We start from the raw sequence: 17,918 nt of genomic DNA, 5'->3' as shown, positions 1-17,918 counted from the left end.
TTTTGTATTGTTTCTTTGGTCTCAATGTCGTTTATCTCCGCTCTGATCTTTATTATTTCCTTCCTTGTGCTTACACTGGGCTTTTCTTGTTGCTCTTTTTCTAACTCTTTGAGTTGTAGGGTTAGGTAATTTATTACCATATTTTCTTGTTTTTTGCAGTGGACTTGTAGAGCTATGAACTTCCCTCTCAAGACTGCTTTCGCTGTGTCCCATAGATTTTGGATTGTTGTGTTTTCATTGTCATTTGTTGCCATAATGTTTTTTATTTCTTCCTTGATCTCTCTGGTAACCCAGTCATTGTTTAATAGCATGCTCTTTAGTCTCCATGTGTTTGATTTCTTTGGATTGTTTTTATTGCAGTTGATTTCCAGTTTTATGCCATTGTGGTCTGAGAAGATGCTTGATATGATTTCTATCTTCTTGAATTTGAAGAGACTTTGCCTATGTCCCAACATATGGTCTATCTTTGAAAATGATCCATGTGCCCTTGAGAAGAATGTATATTCTGTGGCTTTGGGGTGAAATGTTTTGAAGATGTCAATTAATTCCATCTGGTCTAGTGAGTCATTTAGGATTGATGTTTCTTTGCTGATTTTTTGTTTAGAGGATTTGTCCAATGGTGATAGTGGGGTATTAAAGTCTCCTACTATGATTCTATTGCTGTTAATTTCCCCTTTGATATTCTCCAGGAGTTTTTTATGTATTTGGGTGCTCCTTTATTGGGTGCATATATGTTTACCAGAGTTATTTCTTCTTGTTGGATTGCTTCTTTTAGTATTATGAAGTGGCCTTCCTTATCTCTTGTTATGTCCTTCACTTTGACATCTAATTTGTCAGATATAAGTATTGCTACCCCAGCTTTTTTTTCATTTCCATTCACCTGAAAAACCTTTTTCCATCCCTTCACCCTCAGTATATGTGCGTATTCTTTCTGAGGTGGGTTTGTTGTAGACGGCAGATATATGGGTCATGTTTTCTTATCCAATTCATTACCTTATGTCTTTTGATTGGGGCATTTAATCCATTTACATTTAAAGTTATTATTGATAGGTACTTATTTGTCGCCATTTTTATTCTTTACCCCTGTGTTCCTTCTTTGCTTCCTATTTCTTTTTTTTTTTCTTTTTCTTTTCTTTTTCTTTTTCTTTTTTCTTTTTTTTTTTTTTTGCAGCAGACCCCTTAGCATTTCTTGTGTTGTTGGCTTGGTGGTAATAAATTCCCTTAGTCCTTTTTTGTCTGTGAAGCTACTGATTTCATCTTCAATTTGATTGATAGCCTTGCTGGGTACAGTATTCTTGGATTCAGACCCTTCCTTTGCATAAATTTGTATATTTCATTCTATTCCCTTCTGGCCTGATGAGTTTCTGTTGAGAAATCAGTTGCTAGTCTGATGGGCGTTCCTTTGTAGGTAACTTTCTGTCTCTCTCTGGCTGCTTTTAAGATTCTTACTTTGTCGTTGGTGTTTGCCAGTTTAATTACAATGTGCCTTGGCATCAGTCTTTTGGGGTTCATTTTGCTTAGAACTCTGTGAGCTTCTTGGATTTGTGTGGGTTTTTTTCTTCCCTATATCAGGGAAGTTTTCTGTCATTATTTATTCAAACAGGTTTTTTATTCCTTGCTCAGTTTCCTCTCCTCCATTTTGTTTCATGTTGTCCCAAAGTTCCCTTATGCTCTCCTCCTGCTTTTTAATTTTTTTTTCTAGAAGCTGCTCTACTTGGGTATTTTTTCCTACCTTGTCTTCTAGCTCACTGATGCAGTCCTCTGCTTCTTCTAGTCTACTCTTGATGCTTTCAATTGAGTTATTTACAGCAGCGATGTCATTTTTCATTTCTTCTTGGTTCTTCTTCATTTCCTCTTTGTTCTTACTCATATTGTAAAATTTGTCTTCCATTCTTTTCAGCCACCTTATGACCATTTCTCTGAATTTTTTCTCTGGCAGGTTGCTTGCCTCCATTTCATTTACTTCCTTTTCTGATGATACCTGCTTTTCTTTCACATGCGGGCTGTTTCTTTGTCTCCCCATGGTCTCTCTTCTCCAGGTGTCTGGTTATGTAGTTCTCTCTCTCCTTATCCCAGGAGAAATCTGACCTTTCCGTGGTGGAGTGTAGAGCTCCTCTGAATCTGCGTGTTTGCGCCAATTGGGTACTGGTGCTCTGGGATTCGCAGCTGTTCGGTGGGAGCCGCAGTTGTAGATTTTCAGGCTGCACATAACATCCACTTTCCCTTCATGATGGCGTGGTCTCCGCATCTGAGCCAGTGACTCCGGGAGGGAACCCAGCAGCAGTGAGGGCTGCCCGGTCAGGGGACCCCTGTCCAGCAGTCCCCCACCTTCTCCTGGAGTATAGCTGTCCCTTAACTCTCCAACAGACACTCCCCATGTGACCCTCAGCTGTTCTTTCTATCTGCTCCTGGACAAGGCTCAGGACATGTTTGTCTATTCCGCCACCATTTTTCCACACCTCCTTGTGTACCTTTTATATCCCAGATAATATACCAGGTGCTGCAAAATAACGATATTATTTACCCACATATTATATACCCTTAATTATTTCTTAGTTTTTTAATGAAACACACCAGACATACAGACACTCAAACATATAAACACACACAAACATACAAATACAGTGTGATAAATATTCTGATTACATTTCATAAATGGGTTATAAGAGAGCTTAGAGAGCAGTGCATGAGGGTTCCCTTTTCTCCACATCCTTGCCAGCACTTGTCATTTGTTAATTTGTTGATGATAGCCATTCTGACAGGTGTGAGATGGTACCTCATTGTCATTTTGATTTGCATTTCTCAGATTATTAGTGACTTTGAGCATGTTTTCATATGTCTCTTGGCCTTCCTTATGTCCTCTTTCAAAAAGTATCTATTTAGGTGACTGTTTTTTTTTAAGCTTTTGTTAATGGGAGCCATAGTAACATTTTTTTGTTTTCAATTTTATTTATTTTATTTTTTTTATTGATTTCAGAGAGGATGCGAGAGAGAGAAACATCAATGATGAGAATCATTGATTGACTGCCTCCTGCATGCCCCCCACTGGGGACCGAGCCCACAACCCTGACCTCCTGGTTCATAGGTTGAAGCTCATCCACTGAGCCACTGTGGCCAGGCTTCATTTCCTTTTTCTTTAGAGTGAATGTTTATAAAACATTAATCACTTTTCCTTTGGGAAGGTACTAAAATGTCAGCTGGCAATTTGGTAGGAGATGGAGTTATATATCTTCAAGTAGTATCATCAGCAATTGATATATTCTTCTGACTATTCACATATATGATGAACTACAAATTATCTGATTAAAAATGGGCAAAGGATCTGAATAGAGATACGAATGACCAATAAGCACAGGTAAAGCTATTTGATATAATTAGTAGTTAGGAAAATGCATATCAAAGTAATGATGGCATTCCACTGTACAGCCCTTGGAATGGTTATACTAACATTATAAAATTTAAATAAAAGCAGAGAATAGTATGTGCTAATGAAGATGTGAAAAAATGGAAATCTCATACATTTTGGTGAAAATGTAAATGTAGCAGCAGGTTTGGAAAACAGTTTGGCAGTTCCTCAAAATGTTAAACATAGAGTTGCCATAAGACACAGCAATCCTGCTTCTAAGTGTACACCTAAGAAAAATGAAATCACATGACCAAATAAAATATATTAAAGGCTCACAGCAGCATTATGCATAACAGGCAAAAAGAAGAAACAACCTAAGATACTCAACAATTTATAATAAATAAACAAAATGCATTGTGTAGTAACAATGGAATATTATCTATATAAGTAAAAGCCTAAGCAACCGTTATGACCAGTCAACTGAATGACAGGTTGACCAGTCACTATGACATACACTGACCACCAGGGGGCAGACACTCAATGCAGGAACTTCCCCATGGTGTTCAGTGCACTCCCACAGCCAACCTCCCACAGCCGGCCAACCTCCCATGGTCACTCCCCCCTGGCTGGCAGGCCCTGATCGGCCCCGATCGCTGACCAGGCTGAGGGACCCACCCATGTGTGAATTCATGCACTGGACCTCTAGTTTGACAATAAAAAGGAATGAAGTATAGATACATGCTGCACAGATTAACCTTGAAAAATATCAGATAGGAAGCCAGATACAAAATATCAAATATTATGGAATTCCATTTACCAGTATATGAAACGTTCAGAATAGGATCTCCATAGAGGAGAAAGTAGATTAGTAATGCTGAATACACTAAAACCTATTGGAAAGTATACTTTAAATGGGTGAATTGAATGCAATGTGATTCATATCTCAAAACAATTATTAAAAAATAACTATGTAACTAACTAAAAACACACTAGTCTGTAGAACTCTGAGTAAAAGTTTCTTTCCCCATCGGAACATTAGTTGCTTTACTTTCAACATGGTTGGGATGAAGGACAGGGTGATCTAGATTAGTGATTTACAAACTTTTTAATTGTACCAATTTTAAAAAGAATTTGTATAAGAAACTAAAAAATGTAAAACAGATAATCAACATTTTGCAACTACAAATTAATCTCAATGTTAAATTTATTACATCTGTTTATTTAAAAATAATCAAACAATGAGGCTTTTGCAATAACAACAATTTAAAAAATTGTGGATCGAAACTTCTCAAATTAGAAAGTTGTGAATCACAATAACAATCCTATCAGCATCAGAAAATATTTTATTTCTATGTTTCATTTTGGTTTAATAATTCCAGCAAATCCTGGCTCATTTAAATAAATAGTTGCATATAGTTTTAAAGTTATTTGTAGTTAGTATAATTTTTTAACTAAATGATTCTAGAATTTGAGGTTTTTCTTAATTACAAAAACAAATACATTATTTAATACCAATACAAAGTTTGTGTCAAAGTATTCCAAATAAATAAAAAATAAACATTTCTGAAATATAGCCTTATTAAGATGATCAATGCTCCATATTTACTTATTACTAACTGTAATTATAGCACACATCAAATATCTGTGTCCAACATTCACCTAGAATTGAATTAAGTGTGACGTGTATGCTATCTGAAAATATTTAATCTTCATAAGTTTATGGGAGTAGACACATGTAGACCTTGATTTGGAACACCAATACTGAGTTGCAAACTTTCTAAGTAAACATTACTACTGAACATAACATATGTGCCCACAAGTGCCTACACATGTACCAAGATGGGAGAGCAGGAAAAGCTATATTCTGAAGTCCTCACCCTCAGAAAATGAAAAAGTCAGACCGGAGCAAAGTTATCATATGATGGTGCCTAATATATTAAAATTTGTGCTTATAATTTATTTTAAGTTGTGTCATTTTAAAATTACAATTTTAAATATAATAAAAAGATATATTGTTTTAATGTAATTCTAACTAAATGCCTTATGTATTTGCTATATAGTGGCTAAGAGTTTTTTAGTGCGGACTTTGAAAACCACTAACCTACAGTTATGCAGATGTGGTTTGCAGGTCTAAAATTCTATTGTTTTATTATCTAAGTAAGAGTGGAATATGTTTTAAAGTGTGCATCAATTATTTAACATTTTAATGCTTTTTATACAATATTTTAGGATTACTGGCTCTGATACATTTTCTCCCAATAGCCTATGGAGACATAGAACAAAATAACAACCAATAAAGGAAGCCAGAAAGATCCATTCTGTCCCACACATTTACCAGAGAGCTTTACCTGGTGCCAGGAATAACTTTTAACTAACAGTTTAGATGGCAGACACTTCCTCACAAGGCTATGACTGACAGGAGAATGGAAAGAACTACAAGTATTTCATACTATTTACTGGGCAGGTACTATGCACATAGATTTATGCCAACAAAATTGTATTTTCTTAAGGACAAATTGTATCTTGTGTGTATTTCCTATCTCACTATCCCCTTACCTATGTTGCATTTACATGCAGACACTGGGAATTCTTAGCACAGTGCTAATAACATAGTAGCCTTAGGAATCTATTTAGGGCCAGTGCAGACTTTTCAATACTGCATATATATTTTAGACATCAGAGAGTTTTAGACACCAATTTTACAAGGTTGGATATCTAAGTCAAGATAAAATAGATTATTTTCTAAATGACTCTTATAGCTGAAACTAGAACTCAATTCTCAAATCTTTTAACTATTTCACTACCACATCATACTATCTTTAAATATGCTTATCATGGAAACAATATAGGAATGATGTTGTTTATGTGTGTTGACATGGGAATGTATTGCTGAATATAAAAATATGTACTATATGTGTTTCTTATGAATTTATTTTTATTATTTCTATACATGTATATGTGCTTATGTAATAATATAATTTATATATGCACTTATTCTTATAAATTTATGCTTGAGAAGTTCATAATATACAATGTATATTTATTTTTTATTTAGATAATTTTACAATCTTCCAAAATATCTTCCACTGAGCTATTAGTATGTTAGTTTGGTAACGAATATGTTTATATCTCTAATCATAGTAAACTACTTATGTCAGTTAATATTAAATAATACAGTTCTAATGTAATAACTATTGCTAAGCCAAACATGCATTTGATGAGATTTAAGTTCTGTATGTAATATTAGATAAATATTAATTTACTTGAGAAATATATTGAGACTTCAGATGTCTGTAAGTGTATTAAAGAGGAAAATGGTGATATTCAAATTAATCAAGCATGTTTTCTACTCTCAAAAGACAAACAGAACAGTAGAGGAGAAAGGTATGTGAAAAACTCCAATATGAGCTAAATTATTTAAAAGCTTTAATAAATGTAAAGCAAAGTAGTAAAATCCAAAAGTATGATATTAGTTCAGATTGGGAAAACCAGAAAAAACTTGATAAGAGGAGGAAGCATTTGAGCTGGAATAGTATAATAAAATAAAATTCTTTATTACTTAAAAAATAATCTGTCCTCGCATTATTAAAAACCTTTATATTCAGTCTTGCTTGAGGGTGTTTTACAATAGTTATATTTGCTTCTAAAAACTTGAAGTAATTAGTTATGAAAGCACCCTGGGAAATAAAAGGAAAGTTGGTTGATAACAAAGACTTTTTAAGCATATATAATTAAAGTCAAAAAATACTATTTATTTAACAAGCACAGAGAAAACTCAATAGAAATCTTCAGGGATCATTTTTTTTTTCATCATTCAATTACCATGCTCATTTTCCTTATAAAGTTTTTATACAAGAACCAAATATAGTAGGTATGATAATAGTATGAGTCAAATTATAAAAATGAAATACTAACCCCAAAATGATTGATTGTTTAGTTTACTTGAGCTGAACTTTATAAAGAAAACAATTGCCCCTTCCCATGAGTATTGTGTACTAAATCCTACCTTGATTTATGGCGTTGAAACTGATGAAGGCAGGCTTTCTAATACATACACTCAGTCACGGCTGAATAGTTCACTAATACACTGTATTCCCTTATGAACCAACCAATTTAATAACTTTGCCAATGCCAGCTCTTGAACAAAGCAGCTTCTCATTGACATTCCAGTCCAATAGTTAATAGCAATTAGACTTCATTGTAGCTCTGTATCTTCCTATTGTCATCCCAACAAGAGATGCTTTCCTTCTAATCCATAGAATTGACATAAATGTAAATGCTAGTCCAACCCACCAAATACGTGGACTATGAACCTGCATTACCAGCTATGAAAGCACATCTGTCTCATTGTCAGATATTGTTTTTCCATGTCATTTATTTTCCATTCTCTGAAAAGACGCCACTATTTTCCACTTTCTTAAACCCTGTCACCAACTTGGCAAATCTTTCTGGCTCTGGAGAAATGTATCTTGCCTCTGTTAATATTGTTCCCTGAGAACCTAAGTAACTAAGTAGGGTTCTATAGGCATGTCCTATAAATAGAAAACTCAGAGGTTTTCAAAGTTGTATAGACGTTAAAATCTAAAAATCACTAAAAGTACTATATTCAAAATAATTTAAATCATCGCTTTGCTGCCTATGTATAGCAGTCATCTTGATATTTGACATTAATCCCAAGAGGCTTCCAAAGATGTTGAAGAAGCAATCATTGATATACATTGTGTGGTATAGACAATATGGGGTTTAATTTATATTAATGTAGCTACAGAGGGCTAGGAAAGATCCAGTGGTTATCAAATTAATTCAATGGCACATGGATATGTAATAAATCTGACCAAAAGTAACCTCATTTTTGAAATGCCAGGGTAATCCACTTTCTCAAACACCTCAGAAGCATAACCACCCTCATGGGAGCACATAGTCTTAGTCAACTATTCTGTATTCCAATCATAGATATTTCCCCATCTTGCTTTCTCCAACCTTCATATAATCTTCCGTATCCCCCCCCCCCACCCGGCCCCTGAATTCCAAATGTATAAAATAAACTGCAAAACTGTCATTTGAAATTATGTTTTCTGTCATGTTGTCAGTTTGGCACAAATAAACTCATAAAAATTCTCTGCAGATTTAGCCTTTCTTATGTTAGCATGAACATAGTGTTCAAAGGCTTTCTTAAAAAGACTTTTTTTGGTTTTTGTTTTTACTTTTAGAGAGAGAGCAAGGTAGAGGGAGGTAGAGAAACATGGATGTGAGAGTGAAATATCATTTGGCTGCCTCTTGCATGCTGCCAACTGGACATTGAGCCCTCAACCTGGCATGTGCCCTGACTGGGAATTGAACCAGCAACTCTTCAGTGCATGGGACAATGCCCAACCAACTGAGCCACACTGGCCAGGGCATTGAAAGTCTTTTGTCAAAAATAATTTTCTTTAAGTTACATCATTCTTTATATTTCTCAAAAGATGATGAGCGATACAGGCTGCTGGATCCCCACTCTGGAATCTAATCTAAAGGCAGATGCCACAGAGAAACAAGGAATTTGATGGATCATAGACACTAACAGTAAAACTGTGAAAAAAGCCTTTGGGAAGATTAAAGATAGCATAGAAGAAACTACCCAGCCCTCCAGAGCTGGGGTAGAATTCTCACATTGTTTCCTTGTGCTCCCAATCTGCCAACTCACCATTGCCCAAGGTGAATCAATGCCTCTGTCAACCCAGAAAGACAGAAACAAAAGCAGTAAGACAAGCCTAATTCAAACTAGAGAATTTGGGGTAATACATTAAAATGCAAGTGTGTGGCCTCCAACTGCTTGGGCCTTTGTGAATCAAATCTTTTGAGGGTGGGGCTAAATATTCTGTGTTTTAACAAGCCTGCCAGGTACTTCTGATAAACACTCAAGTTTGAGAAGCTCTAGAGTGAGAAGCAAACAACAAATACAATTATATTTCTAGAAATACTCACTCCTTCCACAGAAGGAACCGTACATGAGAACTGTAGCACATGATACAGTAGTACAAAAAAAAGAGAGAAGAGAAGAGGACAAAAGAGAAGAGGAGAGAAAAGAAGAGAAGAGAGAGAAGAAAGAATGCAAGAGAGAAAATAAAAAAGATCCCTGAAGAAAAGGATGGTCAATAATATGTGGAGGACAAAAAATGGAAGTGGTCCAGTTCTCATTCAGATATTCCAGGCTCTCTTTTCTGAAGTGTTTAACCCTAAGGGCAGTGGTCGGCAAAACGCGGCTCGCGAGCCACATGTGACTCGCGAGCTGCAGTTTGCTGCTCTGTTGACTAATGAGTTTGCCGACCACTGCCTTAGGGGATGTCCTAAGCTGTAGTCTAGCCTCCCTCTGTGGGAAGAGACCGGGCGATCAGGGGAAGGCACCGCCCCATCACCCTGCTGCTGCTGCCACTGCCAGCCACAGCAGCTGCCTGCCCCTGGACCTTGCAGCTGCCATGGCTGCCGCCTGCCTTTGGCCCTCGCAGCTGCTGCGGCTTTGTCCAGAAGAACGTCCGGAAGACGTCCGGTCTATCCAGTCCAATTAGCATATTACCCTTTTATTAGTATAGATATGAACATTTCAATTTATCCTTTATATGTCTTACCGTACCTTTTCTCTCATTATCTTTATTTCTTTACCTCTTCTAGTTGTCTTCTGGGAGAGTTCCTAGACTTAATTGTTCAGCTCACTAATTTGTTCTTTTGTTGAATTCATCTGGCCATTTAAACCTTTAATTAACTTACTAAATAATTTACTTTTATTTTTATACCCAATGTTTTGATTTATTTTTTCTTTAAAATTGTTTGTTTTTACCTTACATTTCCAATATTATTCCTTATCACTATAAGAATATTTCTAATGATGCTTCTGGTGATTTTATAAGAAGAGTTAAACACTTCAGAAAAGAGAGCCTGGAATATCTGAATGAGAACTGGACCACTTCCATTTTTTGTCTTCCACATATTATTGGCCATCCTTTTCTTCAGGGATCTTTTTTATTTTCTCTCTTGCCATCTTTCTTCTCTCTTCTCTATATCTCACTAATATAGAAACAAAAAATTAAATATTAGCAAACTAAATTCATCAGTATACAAAAGGCTAATAAAACAGATTTATTTGGGGAATTTAAGATTGGTTTAATATTAAAAAAAATCAATCAATGCAATTCCACACATTATCAATACAAAGAAAAAAAAACTACATAATCTGGTCATTTTAAAAATTCATTTGAGTAAGCTAGTAAACTTGATTTGAAAACTGGGTAAGAATATTTTTAAAATTTTAAAACAAAATTTCCACTATTTTCTAAACTTCCTTCAATCTCAGAATCTATTAAATATTATACAATGTTGAGGCCTATACAATTAGTGTGTAAATAAAATGCCTAGTAAAACCTGAGTGCTCATAGGGTGAGCATTACATTTTTCCAGTGAAAAGAGTAGCATCTAAATGCTATCTTAAGAAAGCATATCTTAAAGCTTAAGAAAACTTCATGTAATGCAATAAATGATTTCTGGTACAAAGTATTATGCCTATATATTTCCCATGGCTTGCTCAGAGAAAACATAATATAAAAAAACGTAGTAAGAAAAAAGGAATGCCTAAAGTGTAAGTAAAAAGTAGAGAATGCAAACAATAATGGATTTAAAAGTGAGATATAAATGTTTAATAAACATGTTCATGAAGCAAATTCACTGAAAAAGAAATGCTTATGAAATGGGAGTATCATTATTCTCCTGACAAATTAGAACAAATTGTCCAAAGCTGGTAAAAGTTGAAGAGGAATTGAAATCTACATACACTGCTCTATACATATCACTATATTGGTGTTATAATAAAGGACATTATTAATAGTAGAGCATCAAGAAATGTGATTACAAATTGCATTATTAATAATACCAAGAAAATATGTTTCCTAAATTTACATACCCAGGGAAAGCAACTTGATACTCATGTCCAAAAACATTTTTAATGTACAAACTAAAATATTCTACTCATGGAAAACTATTACTCAGAAATTAAAATTAATAAACCATATTTCACCCTAAGACATTTATTATAGAATACTATTATGATTAAACAAAACCTAAATAAATCCTAGCATACTAACACAATGAAATGTTGTACAGTCATAATATCTTATGTTGAAACAAAATAATAACATAAGAAAATACTGGTGCTATACAGTTTTATGTAACTGCAGTAAGGACATTTGCCACATGGCATTGTCTCAACAATTTTTAAAAACAATGAAAAAAATATAGCAACATCTTGATGGTTTTCTCTGGAGTGATGGCTGATTTTTAAAATATGTTTAAAACTTCTGTATTTTCTATTATATTCATGATTTTAATTATATTCAGAAAAGAAGTTTATCTTACAAAGAGTGCAAAAAATACTTCAATTTAACTTATCTTCCCACCTTTTAGTAAACATGACTTACAATGATGTTTTAAAATAAATGCCTATAAGGACTTGCTCTGTAGCATATGTAATTTGTATCACACAGACCAGGACATAATGAGTATAGATGTACTTATTGAAAAAGAGAATGATAAGAACAATAAATATTAAAGCTGCATTGATTTAGAAATGCTTGTGGAAAATAATGCTGGGATTGGAGTAGTCTGAATATATCAGCAGGCCCTACATAGCCATAGAGTTTAAAACAAGTTTAAAAAATAATTGATCAGTTTAATCAGAAGACAGATTTGGCTTCTTTCTCCTGGTCCCAGTTCTCCAACCATCCTCCCCATATTGGAAATTACCAATTGAACTGGTCAAAATGTTTAATGATAGTATAGTAATATAATCTTTGATTTGACAAAATGTTCAAGATCAATGTCATTTGAGCTACATTTATCACAAGCTCTTTATTAATTACATGTTGTTTCCAACTCTTAAAAAATTCTACCACTTCCTCACATTTCTCAGCTCCGCCATAGAGGTCAGCATGAGTGTGACAGAGTGAACGCAAACTTAATAATTAATGGCAACCAGGGATGTGCCCTTTCAGGCACCTAGAGATGTGTTTGTCAACACTGAGTCTATTAGTTGGTAAAGATGGTGAGTGAATGACAGCTAATTATCATTTAAGGGTGTATTTTCATGACATTGAATCAATCTATAGAATTTAGCAACTTTTAGGACCACTGAACCATTTTCTCCCCAAATACAAAGATCAATAATTATTTGGAGAACCATGAAATGCTCCAGACATTTTAAATAATAATATGATGATGTTTATGATTAGTGTAATCCTTATAGTGCAATACCTACAAAATAATATGTCCCCTAATTTGCAGTAACTAATTTCCTGGGAACATGTGGTTCATTTCTGGAATAAATGCTCATGGAGAGGCCCCTGTGAGTTGCTGTTTGATCTTCATATTTTAGAACAGAATGATATCTAATCAAGTCAAAAGAAAATAGGAACTCAGAGTCAATTTAAAAAATCTGGACCTTTCAGCCAGTACTCCGGGAATGGAGAGTTAGCAAAGCATTGCATCTAAGATATGTGAAGCCTGCAGAGATTTGAGCGGTGTCTTGTATTCTTTGATACCATGAACACCACGGGCTTTTAAGCAAAGCAGCTTCAACTTTGCTTAAGAAAAAAGAAAACATTAGCACTTTACAATTAAACCTTTCTCAAGTGGTCGATAAAACAAGTTCCAAGAAAAAAGTATTTAGCAATGTGATTTATCTCTGAGAGTGCATGGCCTTTCCTGGCATTACAGCTAGATTGTCGAGCTGACAACAGTCCCATTGTAAAAATACAAGCAGTGGTCCCATGAATAAGATTGTAAGAGTCTAGAGAATGTAATTAGTGACTGAAGAGATATATTTAAGGAAAAATTACAGCTTTTAATCATTTTAAGAGTCCAGAGTCTAGAAGGCACCGGCAGAATAAAATGTGTGTGGCACAGAAATAAACACAAGTCATAGTAACGCACAATACCGCTCCCATAATGGCTTTGCTATCTTGGCAGTTCAGTTTATCACTTAATGCTGTATTACCAAGGCCTGGCATTTTAATTTCTTTTCTACCTAATTGAGATTCCCCTAACACAAGGTAAAGACAAACCTCATCCTGGGGTTTGTGATGCTACTTATTGGCTTAACCCATGCAAACAAGCAAAAAATCTTATTAAAACATCACCTCTGTGTGGTGTGGGAGTTTTGTGGCGTGTCGGCCTGTGTGCATGTGTGCCGACATGGCCTCAAACGACTATACCCAGCAAGCAACCCACAGCTACGGGGCCTACCCCACCCAGCCTGGCAGAGCAACCAGCCCTATGGACAGCAGGGTTACGGTGGCTACAGACAGTCTGGGGACACTTCAGGCTCTGGCCAGAGCACCTATGGTTCTTATGGACAGACCCAGGACACAGGCTATGGCACCCAGTCAGCTCCCCAGGGTTATGGCTCAACTGGTGGCCATGGCGGTGGCCAGAGTTCTCAGTCATCTTACGGGCAGCAGTCCTACCCTGGCTGTGGCCAGCAGCCAGCTCCTAGCAGCACCTCGGGAAGTTAGGGTAGCAGTTCTCAGAGCAGCCACTACGGGCAGCCCCCGAGTGGGGCCATGGTTAGCAGTCTGGCTAGGTGGACAGCAGTCTGGCTATGTGGACAGCAGTCTGGCTAGGTGGACAGCAGTCTGGCTATGTGGACAGCAGTCTGGCTATGTGGTCAGCAGTCTGGCTATGTGGACAGCAGTCTGACTAGGTGGATAGCAGCCCAGCTACAGACAGCTCCACCAGTACAATAGTAGCATGGAGGTGGCGGAGGGGGTGGAGGAGGTGACTGTGGCCAAGCTCAGTCCTCCATGAATGGTGGTGGCAGCGGCGGTTATGGCAATCAGGACCAAAGTGGTTGTGGCGGTGGTGGCTACGGGGGAGGCCAGCAGGGCCGTGGGGGGCAAGGCCGGGGCAGTGGCGGTGGTTGCAACCGCAGCCGTGGTGGCTGTGAACCCAGAGGTCGTGGAGGTGGCCCTGGAGGCAGAAGCTGCATGGGCGGAAGTGATCGTGGTGGCCTTAATAAATTTGGTGGCCCTCGGGACCAAGGATCTCGTCATGACTCCGAACAGGATAATTCAGACAACAACACTGTCTTCGTGCAAGGCCTGGGCGAGAATGTTACAACAAAGTCTGTGGCTGATTATCTCAAGCAGGTTGGTATTATGAAGACAAATAAGAAAATAGGACAGCCCATGATTAATCTGCACACAGACAGGGAAACGGGCAAGCCGAAGGGAGAGGCAGCGGTACCATTTGATGACCCACCTTCTGCTAAAGCAGCTGGTGACTGGTTTGATGGTAAAGAATTCTCTGGGAATCTATCAAGGTTTCATTTGCTACTCGGCGTGCAGATTTCAATCGAGATGGTGGCAATGGTCATGGAGGCCGAGGGCGAGGAGGACCCATGAGCCGTGGAGGCTATGGAGGTGGTGGCAGTGGTGGCGGTGGCCGGGGAGGATTCCCAAGTGGAGGTGGTGGCGCTGGAGGACAGCAGCGAGCTGGGGACAGGAAGTGTCCTGATCCTACATGCGAGAACATGAACTTCTCTTGGAGGAATGAATGCAACCAGTGTAAGGCCCCTAAACCAGATGGCCCAGGAGGGGGACCAGGAGGCTCTCATATGGGGGGTAGCTGTGGAGATGGTCATCGTGGAGGCAGAGGAGGCTATGATCCGGGCGGCTACCAAGGCCAAGGTGGGGACCGTGGGAGCTTCTGAAGGGGCCGGGGTGGTGGGGACAGAGGTGGCTGTGGCCCTGGCAAGATGGACTCCAGGGGTGACCACAGCCAGGATCACAGGGAGAGGCTATATTAGCCTGCCTCCTAAGTTCTGGAACAGCTTTTCTTCTATACCCAGTGTGACCCTTGTTTTTTTGTAACTTTCCAACTCCTGACCCAATCATGGGTTTTTTAGTGTTGGACTATCTAATTGTAACCATATATCTGGTTCCCATTAAAAAACCATCATTTTAGTTAAAAACAAAACAAAACAAAAAATCTTCACCTCTTCTGAGTGGTCTCTAGTGGAAGTTCCTGAAACTTAGATGTACTAGTAAACTGACTGTCGCAGCACTAACTGCTCTCGCTCACAAAACTTTTCATTTAGATCAGTCTGGTTTCAGAAGCCTGTGGCTGTCAAAGCTTGTATCTCTCTTTCTCTCTGATCTCCAGAGAAGATGCACTCCGTTTGCTCTTATAATAAAACATGTTTCTGGCCTTGAACTGATTACTGTATCAGCGGAAATATAACAAGATAGACAGACTAGCCAAAAGGGGATGTGTCAAAGAGCAGCATCAGCTTTTTGGTGGAACAGAGCGATTTCTGGGAGGTTCACAGTGTAACATTTACAGGCTTGATCCAGAAAGGACAATATTAGATCGCGTGTAAACCTTTTGATTATTCATACTTCTAGAAGGAAGGCATTTCAGAAATAATCATTTACATATATGCTATGAATGTTTAGCCAACTGCCAGAGATTAAAATAAGCTTAAATATGGTGGCAGAATGCATAAACAAGGTGAGTAATTAAATGTCTCGAGAGACCACTGGTGAGTCTTTTGCCATGGATGCCAATTAACATATTTTGGATATATATTCCATCCCCCACTGTAGACCCACATGCTGCAATTTGTGTAATAATGCATTTCAGAAAATTTTGCTATGAATTACATTTTTTATACAAAGTAAAATAATGATTTTACTAAGAATTCTCTAGTGTTGTAGTTTGAATGTTTGTGTGTCCCTCCCCACCAAATTCATATGTTGAAGCCCTAACCTTCAGTGGGCCTATGACTGGAGAATGGGTCTCTAAGGAAGTAAGGTTAAATGAGATCATAAAGTTGGGGTTCTGGTCCTATACTATTAGCATCCTTATAAGAAGGGACACCTGGGAGTGAGCTCAGTCTCTCTCCTTATCCACAGACACTGCGGAAACCTGACGGATACACAGCAAGAAGGTGGCCTTCTGCAATTCAGAAAGAGAGTTCTCACCAGAAACCAGCCCCGCTGTTACCCTGATCTTGGACTTGCAGCCTCCAGAACTGTGAGAAATACATCTCTGTTGTTTTACGGTAGGCATCCATGTGGTATTTTGTTATGGCAGCCTGAGCTAGCTAATACATCTGGTGTGAGCCATAGATATAAATAAAATATTTTGCAGAGCTAACCATTAATCCCTAAGCGGAGAACATGGAAAATGGCTGAAATCACAGAAATTATCCTGTACTAACACAAGTTGCAGGCTGGTCCTATAATGAGTAGGAAAAAGTGAAATACTTTTATTCTAAATTAAAAAGAGAATCTGAATTAGATTTAATACTGTTGGATATGAGTTAAATTATATTATGGATTTTATCTATATTAGATTCTTCTTTCATTATTTTTGACTATAAATAGCACTATAAGTTTAGTGTATACTTTAAAAATTATAAAAGACACATAGGTAGAGTTTGCACTAAATGTATTATGGGATTGAAATGATTTAAACAGTGTGAAATGGGTATCAGGATAGACTGACAGAAATTACACATATTAGAAAATGAAAGGAAAAAACAAGTGTAGAAAAATTCACTATATGATTAAAGCAGTACACACATTAGAATAAGTAAAAATAATTGGTGCTAATGAAAATGGATAAGTATTTCTAGAAATAAACAAAAGGATGTCTGGTTTATTTATTGCAATATATTATAGAAAAATTAAAGGACACACACATACACATATCTACTTGTGTATACTCACTGACATACTAGGAAATTATGTAAACCATATAAAATCACAAGGGAATTAAAAAGTAAGTGAATACATAATTATCTTAACTTGGATTAGGAAAGACAAGTATAGCATTAAAATCAAGATGCCCCAAAGAAATACTGACAGCCTTGAATAAACGAAGTTGTATTAAAATGATAAAAGGTTAAGAAAAAGCATAGGTAGGAAAAGCATGACGAGAGAAATAAAAGAATAGTAAACTAACCAACATTTGCCGATATAATTATCTCATAAAAATTAATGAGTTAAAAAAAGATACTCTTCCTTCCCTCCCCCTCTGCCACCCCAGAAAAGGACAAAATATAAATAGGCCATTCTCAAAAGAAAGAACTGGACAAATGCCTAGGGAAAGAGATATTCAAAGTTACTATTCCTTGCTCATACAAATTAAAACAACTAGCTACAAATTTTACACAGAAAATCAGCCACTTAAATATGTTTATAGAGAATTGCCCAGCATCGTGGCTCAGTGATTGAGCATCGACTGATTCCTGGTCAGGGCACATGCCTAGGTTTTTTGGGCTCAATCTCCAGTGTGGGGAATGCAGGAGGCAGCCGATCAATGATTATCTCTCATCATTGATGTCTTTCTCTCTCTCTCTCTCTCTCTCTCTCTCTCTCTCTCTCCTTTCCTCTCTGAAATCAATTAAAATATTTTTAAAAATGAATTGTATTAATGACACAGGTAATTTCATGCATTCTTTGCATTCTGAAGAGAAATTCAGAATTGTATGATTGACTTTTAACTCAGAAAACCATATGTAGATACTTGGCAAATAATCATGTTT

At 37.0% G+C, this 17,918-nt stretch overlaps 1 pseudogene across 1 annotated transcript; it reads left to right on the top strand.

Annotated features, from left to right (window-relative positions):
• Positions 1–13,561: 13,561 nt before the first annotated feature.
• Positions 13,562–15,173, top strand: LOC308248137 (RNA-binding protein FUS-like; annotated as a pseudogene). The gene is made up of 2 exons: positions 13,562–14,032; positions 14,078–15,173. The product of its transcript is annotated as an RNA-binding protein FUS-like (transcript).
• The last annotated feature ends 2,745 nt before the right edge of the window (positions 15,174–17,918 follow it).

The sequence above is a fragment of the Plecotus auritus genome (genome assembly GCF_963455305.1).
Source record: "Plecotus auritus genome assembly, chromosome: 5".
Lineage (NCBI taxonomy): Eukaryota > Metazoa > Chordata > Mammalia > Chiroptera > Vespertilionidae > Plecotus > Plecotus auritus.
Note: the sequence above shows the minus strand (reverse complement) of the source record. Positions and strands in the feature narration are given on the sequence as shown.